We start from the raw sequence: 8,239 nt of genomic DNA, 5'->3' as shown, positions 1-8,239 counted from the left end.
CCCCCCCCCCCAAAAAAAAAGTCCAAAACTTATCCTAGTGTTGGATCACGAGTATTTGAGGATAGCACTTATAATTAAGTGAAAACTTCCGAAACAGAACCACAGATGAAATCTAACATTAAATACCAACAAAACCACTCAATCATTTCTTTAGCAGAGAGAAGCTGAAACTAAAGAGACAGAGGTGGAATACACATTGCAGGGCTCCCTGTAAGATCCTAGAGAAAACTTTACAGGCACTCATATCTCTCTTTTTTTTCACAAATTTGCTTCATTTGTTCATTTACTTAAAAATTTTAGATTTTATTTTCCCAGATTTGCGCTATTTACCTCGTTCGTTTCAGAATTTTCTATAGTAGCCAATTGATATCAGCTGTGATACAAAATATTGCTTTAATGTAAAAGATAACACGGTCACAGAATACCTCAGACCACAGTGTTTGCCCCTCACGCCGTTATTACAAAGGGGATTTGTACTGTGGCTAACCAACATGGTGACTCTCTCATTATCAGTTCAAAGTTCTATAGTTACTAGATATATGAAAGTTATTTGCAATTCACTGTGTGAGTAGAAAGTGTCTGATTAGCATGTGAGATTTTGCTTTCACTGAACTATAAAAAAAATCTTTTCTCAATAGTGCCATGCCAAATTCTGAATTTTAATTTAATATGTTGCTTTTTCAGTTTTTCCCCATTTTACTTTTGTTACAGGTAACCAAAGAGATATTTAGTAAACCAAAAACTCTTTTTTTATTTATCATTTCTTCTTCCTAAAGAACTGGCCAAAAGAACACAAACTCGTCATTTGAATATTTAATTTTTCCTCTTTTTTTTTTCCCAGCTAAATCATTAGTTTTTTTACTTACACTACAGAGCATTCCAAAAACCAAAGTGTAAAATGCAAATGCTTTTTTTGTTGTTGTTATTGTTAAAAAAAAAGGAGAGAACTGTTTTAATATACGTTAACCTAATGAGTTCTTAACACTACATATGTTTAAAGGCCAAAAAACAAACTGAAAAGGAAACAAAAAGCAAAAAAAGCAGTATTAACAAGCCTCTTGCGGTTCCTTAGTTAATGTACAAGCACTTTCAATCTGCGTAAGGAAGATCTCTACCCCATCTTGTGCTCAGGCGATTGCAGTGAAGAACGCAATCTTCACCGTCTAAGATTGCAAAGGACTTTACATGCAAAAGGCACTTGAATAACAGTTGATGTACTTTGTGACACTAGAAGCCAGCATCAATTACTCAGCATTATGGTGTACTTCAATTACCAGTATTTCACAATTAAACACAGTTCAACGAATACCAAAAAAAGCAGGCAAGCACTTACTTGCTTGTGCTTACCCTGCGTGTTGAACAGTATTATTTACCACACTAATAAGGGATGACTGATACGGAATCTTTTCAAACATGACAGGAATCATTTTAATCAGTTTAGTTTCAGCTTCAGTTCAAGTAATTATTTTCAGTTCATTTCATACACACCTTCGAAACACCTTCAAAGAAATAAAACCAAAAATAATGCTACCTCCTTTTAAAAAACGGTTCACAAAATATATAGGCCAATGAAAGCCACCTATAGTCATACAAAAGGTGTAAATCCCTTCTAGTTTTTCATTCATCCACAAAATACAAAAAAAAAAACATTTTGTCGAAATAACCAAAATATGTTTATTGTTGCATAGCTGTGAATGGAGCTTGTTGATTCCTCTTGATTCCAAATAGATTTTCATGAATTCGGGTTCTTGAATGGAAACAAATAAACGAGACACAATGGGGGGAAAAAAGACAAATACCTCTCTATCCCCTCCTAAAAAATAAATAAATAAATAAAATGCTGAGTCCTGTTAAGTATGAAGCATTAAGTGGTCAACATATTTAAAAGGGTCTACTCCAAATCACATATTCCCCACTTTAAGTGATCTATTAGCATAGTGTCTATGTACAGGTCCTCTGTGCGAAGGCTTAATTGTGTGTTCTAATTCCGCATGCATAATGAGAGGCCAGGCCAATGAGAGCCATCGAGCTGGCCGGTCATTAGAGCGTACTCAATGGGCCAGTCAGCTGGGTGTCAGAAATGATGATAGGCAGAATGCATTAATGCAGGCCACTCTCGCATGGACCCCGCCTCCCAATTAATGCAAAGTGTAGTTTTGAGACGGCAGTGAAAAAATAACACACACACACACACACACACACACACACACAGACTATCCCTGAGAGATCATCACGCTCCTGCTAAAACGGGCCTTTATTTTTACCAAAATATCCAAAGAGAACCAACGAGCTTGTGCTACAAGAACTGAGGATTGCAAAGGAATTGAAAAACTCTCACGAATGAATTGCTGCATTCACTAAATGGACTACAACTGTGCTTTAAGGCACACGTGTAAACAAAGCTGTTTTATAAGATGTGGACTGAAACGCATCAGTGGTTATCGTCATGATTCCTTTGTTACTTTTACACACGTTGTAATGATGTATTATTGTATATTACCGCTCGGCTTAGATCTGAAGGGCATTCCCTCCTTTTCGTGTTTCCTTTACTTGTTTTCTTTTGATTTGATTTTTCCGCACCTGATTTTAGCTATTGTAAAGTTTTGAGCTCAGAATTCCTATACTGTATTGCTTATGCTAAAGTGTATGTATTTATCATATTATGTGCTGCAGGTATCTTGGTTAAATTTTGTTTTGCTTTTTTTTGTTTTCCCAGTTTTTCTGTCATAAAACGTCTGGGATGCTGATTTTTTTTTTGTGTATTATCTCTCGAAAAAAGACAGATTAAGAGTTAGATAAGTGGTTAAGGTAACACACCTGTTTGTATATTTATCTTAGCTAGGTCTATTTTGATACTTTTTGTCTCTGTAGTGCATTTATGCATTTTTAAGGAAAAAAGAGAGAAAACAAACTAAAAAGTTGAACTCATTGTGTAATGATACCTCAGAAGGACTTTTCTCAAAAGACAGGACCAAAACTTCACAAAAACAATGAAAGAGAAAAAAAAACATTGAAGAAAAAATGTGTAGCCCTCTCTTGCTTATAAGAAAGAGCAACTTTAAGGTGTTTTTTTTTATTATTATTGGTCCATTTAGGTGCCAATATGTGTACAGACTCCCTTTAAAGTCATCATTCCTTTATTTACCATGAGCACTCAAAGCTGTCTCTCATAAGGCAGTAGCGCTCCATATTTGTTTAGAAGTTCTCTGAGAAAGTGCACGGATTGGTACACAAAAGTCATACAGGCTATTTTTGACCACTGTTTGCCATTTGCTGTGAACTTGGTGTGACTTTTCCACAGTAGCATACCAAATAAGATTGTGAAAAGGCTTTTAGAAATGCAGTTCATCTTCAGTGACCACCAAAGGGATTGTGGCTAGATGTTTGTATTCCAAATCGATCAAGTCTGCCACAACTGTAACCAAACAAATGCATGACGAAGGTGACAGCAGTATTTTTATGTCTTACGGTTATCCACACCCTCACGTCGCCTCAGAGCTCCATTGCCTGCTGATGAAAAGCTTTGAGCTGCAGTTCTCTAAGTAAAGGACCCTTGCAGGGAAGCTTTTGCCTGATGGTATTAACTTCTTCGGCCAATCAAATGGAACTACCACTTCGACTCTCCTCTCATTGTATTTTTATGAATGTGTGTACATTTTCAGCAGTGACTTCTATGTACTTTAATTTCATTTTAACTTGTTTGTTTACTTCTCTTTAATTTTTTTTACATTTGTTTTGCTTTTTCAGATGAGACTTGGGGGAAGAATAGATGATGGCTTTTGAAATGGTATAGAAAATTTAAAAAAGGCAACTAGCCATCCACCTTTGTCATTCTAACCCCGGTGACCATGTTTATGCCAGTCACTGCCGTTTTTCTTCATGCTGTATAAAAAAAAAACACGTATATCTGTGTATTTGTAACCTGAATCTTCTTGTGTCTGTCCATGCAGACAATAAAAAACTGTACAGTAGGTCTAGTTGCATGTAATCTGTACTAATTATTGACAATGGCATTATAAAATGCAATAAAAATACTTATTACACTGTCTAAGGCTGTGTATTGTAGCTTTCTTTCTACATTTTTACTAACACTTTAATTAGAATTAACATATAAATTTTTTTTTGTAAATAATCCTATGATTCATGAATTAAGTCACAAAGGAATTTTTCCATCAATCTGAAGTCATCATTCTCAATATTTTTATAAATATGCACATGCCCTTATTTTACTGTATGTCCATAATGCATATCCCTATTGATATATTTGTTTACAACATATGATGTTATTATTGAAGTTTACATCATTATTGTTGTTGTTATGTATAACATTGTTTAATTAAAATATCCTTCTGAAATTTGCATTAATATTTTATTATAAATAGTCTTCCCACTGAAATGTCCAATGAAGAAATATACTCTTTAATGCGTTGTGTACAGTATAGTAAACTGACATTTTCATTTATGGAAAGTAAATTGCAACCAAAAAAATAAAACATAATGCCTGAACATCTCATGGAATAAAATATACAGGTACAGTTCTTTTGTCAACCATTTTGAATTTGTTATAAGTGTCACAAATAAAAAACACTGACAAGTACAGTCATAAAAAATTATGAAAAAGGGCCAAAGGTGATCGCCCTTTTGTGGGTTAGATGTAATATCACACTGTGAATTGTTAAAATATCTTTTAAAAATCATCATACACCAGAGGGTTAATATATAATTCACTTTTTAACATTTGTGCATCTTTGCCAGCATTTGGCAGTTTACAGTATAGAAAAGAGAGTCTTGCCTGCTCAAACACTACCAGTCTCTGTGGTGACAGTCTGTTGGAGCTTGTGGTGTTTTTCTCTCTAACAGACACCCTCAATAGTAGTCCATTGTGTGTGAGGTGCAGGAGCAAGCAAGGGAGGTGGCTTCTCCTAAAAACTGCAACATGCATGTGACGCTTTGACAGCTGGTGTACAGCGGGTGATTGAACCAGAAAGCAGGGGCCTCAACTTCAAGGAAATGGGGTGGCTACAAAGCACTTGCCATTCCAATTTACTTAAGAAGAGGAACATCATGGCCCGGTCCATCTGGTAAGATGGATGGGGCACAGGAGTAAAAAATAAATAAATATATCAAATCAACAGCAGTTGTGTCTTTGTGTGTGCTCCATCTATGGTGCATTGAGCAATAGGGTAATGTTTGCAATTACCTCTTCGCGTAATAGCATCCAGCTAATCACTCAGTTACATCATTTACTGCTCATATTTAATCTGCGCACAAATTTAAATTCTGTTTAGTAAGCTGTAGACTGACTGCCAGAGTATGAATACAATAATACATAAAATATTAGAATATCATATATTATCCATGAGACATCAATCACATGAGAACAATGCATCTTTTCTGCATCACTGATAGTGACATTAAATATTGATCTTATCAATTAAATAATCCAAATCATTAAAAAAAAATCTGAAAACACTTTATAATATTACTATATGTATAAATACTATATATATAAACCGTATATATCGTTAATAAGTTATGTATGTATGTATTTTTTTATCACTTAAAAAAAAGCAACATTAACAACACAAAAACAACATTATAACTAGGAATTATTTTTTTTTTTTCCACTGTTGAATTGTCTAGTAGCTCTGCAGCCTCAGACTGACAGTGTGGTGGCAGTACATAAGATTCATTCTGACCAGCAGGCTGACAACTTAAAGGCATGTGTTGAAACCCTACAGAAGTGTGGCCATGTGATGGTCTTGTTGTTGTGTTACAGGCTCTGTCCACCAGGAGGGGTAAATAAACCAGCCAAAAACTGAATGGGGGCAGAGTGAAAGAAAAAAAAATAGACAAGGAAAAGATCAGGACAGGCCCAGTCAGAGAACTCTTTCAGTCTTCTAAGAAAATCTCTCACTGACATACAGACAGGGTGGAGATTGTTATTCCAACCCATTTAGACAGGGATCAGGTTCTTGTCTTTTTATTTCTGCCATCCATTCTCTTAGTTTAAAATCTACCCTTAAAGCTTATCTTTAAAACACACAGGCCTCTCCGCTCTGAAGAGGTGAACCAGCCAAAAACTGAATGGGGGCAGAGTGAAAGAAAAAAAAATAGACAAGGAAAATATCAGGACAGGCCCAGTCAGAGAACTCTTTCAGTCTTCTAAGAAAATCTCTCACTGACATACAGACAGGGTGGAGATTGTTATTCCAACCCATTTAGACAGGGATCAGGTTCTTGTCTTTTTATTTCTGCCATCCATTCTCTTAGTTTAAAATCTGCCCTTAAAGCTTATCTTTAAAACACACAGGCCTCCGCTCTGAAGAGGTGTTGCTGCAAAATTGAGAGAAAAGATGGAAAATGTGTGTGCTTTTGGGAAAGTTAGATTTTTATTTGATTAAAGTATTCGAAAGACAGGAAACTTACACTTGCTGTTCAATTTAGTAAAAGTTTTGGGGGGGGGAAACAGCATTAAACTTCGGTAAACTCAGGTACTTTCTGACTTGCAAGACTGAATGACTCAAGAAAATCTGACTGATACAGTTTGCACAGTGACTCTACTACTGGGTGTCAAAATACACCAATTTGCACCAATTATCCACCTAGATGAATGATGAACCACACACATACACACATTTAAGTGTATCGTGCACCATGCAACCCTACATAATGAGTCTAATTAAGATGGCTCTGAGAGAATACCTCAGCCTGGACCACTAGCGTACAGAAGGCCTGGACAGGAGAACAAAAGCATCTTTGTGAGTGATTAGAAACACATTTTCATCCTTCTTTCCTACACCAACCGTGCCAAAATGTTCAATTCTGCTACAAACAATCAGTGTCAAATGTTTAAAATAACATCCAAGAGAAAACGCTGTTGGACATGAGTAATTCATTTTCTCAATCTACCGGTTTTACACTCAAAATTCTGTTTTTTTTCCCTTACCTCGCACCTCTCTAGCTCCTCCTCATTAATTTTTATCACAAAAATATTTAGACCATAACCAACATTTGAGCATATCAGACTGTTTTTTACATTCTACAAGGTATTTTGGGAAGACATTCACTTACTCAGCTCTTCAGTTTCTCCAGATCCAGCACTCACTGATGTTGACCTAGATATGGTTAAGTACAATGACCTATAAACACGGAGCGATGCACAGTCAAGCACCAAAAATGTCACCATTTTCTTCATCCTCATGTTATTAAAAACCTCTGACTTTCTTTCTTTTGCAGCACATAACAGAAGGTATGTTACAACTGTTTCTGTCCATATAATGAAAGTAAGTGGGATCTAATACAACACTGAATCCCACTGCCTTTTCAAAATATCTTCTTTTGAAAGTTTGGAACGAAATGAGGATGAGTAATTATCGCTTGGTGAGTTAGACCCAGTCTGGACCACATTTAAGCATACGAAAACTCATGTCTCCATGAAACCATGCGGCAGATTAAAAGGCCTACAGGATCACAATATTCTGAGGCCATAGAGAGAAGAAACTAAGCAGAGTGGCACCTGGTAAATGTCAGGTTAATTACCAAGACAAAAACGCTGAAGGGTTGAATATCATTGACCTGTCAACAAACACTGGCAGAGGCTAATGAGTGTCTGACGCTATCTTAGGAGTGCTACGTTTTTTGCAATGAGTGTCATTTTGGATTTAGTTGTGCGTGAGGGTGTGGACATCACACCTTACTCAGTCATCAGCATTTTCATTGATTACATCACATCAGTTTGTATGACGCATACACAAAGCTCAAGTCTGCACAATGCTGGTGTGTATTAACGGCCGTCTGATCCAATTGGAGGGCATCAAAGTGTAGCATTCCCTTTACATGTGCAAAGCATTTGCAAGAAACGGCTAAAAAAGTGAGGAGAGAGAGGTGATGGAACCATAAACATGGAATTCAACTCTGACACTGGCATAAATTAACATAAATTGGAATGCGTAAAATCATTCCTGAAAGAAAAGAAAAAGAAAGAAAGAAAGAAAGAAAGCTTCACTGGTACACATGGCACAGGGGCCTAAAACTGTCTTAAAACTTTGTTCTCAGTTGTACGTACATATGATTCTTATTTGTTCCGTCCAAACATGTTTATAAGCCCATTCAGTGTACCTTCAGGCTCTCATAACATGCCCATGTTGTATATTTTATTTTACCTATGATTATTTTTATTTTATTTATTTATTTACTTACTTAATTGCTTAGTTACTTGTTTGTTTATTAAATGTGT

At 35.9% G+C, this 8,239-nt stretch overlaps 2 protein-coding genes across 5 annotated transcripts in view; both read left to right on the top strand.

Moving 5' to 3' along the window:
• Positions 1 to 228, top strand: part of LOC107675840 (forkhead box protein P4-like) — a 143,996-nt gene extending 143,768 nt beyond the window's left edge. For all 4 annotated transcript variants that reach the window (XM_016470316.1, XM_016470317.1, XM_016470314.1 and 1 more), the window contains one exon: positions 1 to 228. This exon is cut by the window's left edge and continues 1,395 nt beyond it. The gene's annotated coding sequence lies outside the window, so the exon portion shown is untranslated.
• A 7,646-nt stretch (positions 229 to 7,874) lies between these two features.
• Positions 7,875 to 8,239, top strand: part of LOC107675846 (myoD family inhibitor-like) — a 32,613-nt gene continuing 32,248 nt past the window's right edge. The window contains exon 1 of the mRNA XM_016470337.1: positions 7,875 to 7,887. The gene's annotated coding sequence lies outside the window, so the exon portion shown is untranslated. The remainder of the gene's footprint in view (positions 7,888 to 8,239) is intronic.

This window comes from Sinocyclocheilus anshuiensis, unplaced genomic scaffold (assembly GCF_001515605.1).
Source record: "Sinocyclocheilus anshuiensis isolate Anshui unplaced genomic scaffold, SAMN03320099.WGS_v1.1 scaffold1640, whole genome shotgun sequence".
NCBI lineage: Eukaryota > Metazoa > Chordata > Actinopteri > Cypriniformes > Cyprinidae > Sinocyclocheilus > Sinocyclocheilus anshuiensis.
This window is presented reverse-complemented; position numbering and strand designations above follow the sequence as displayed.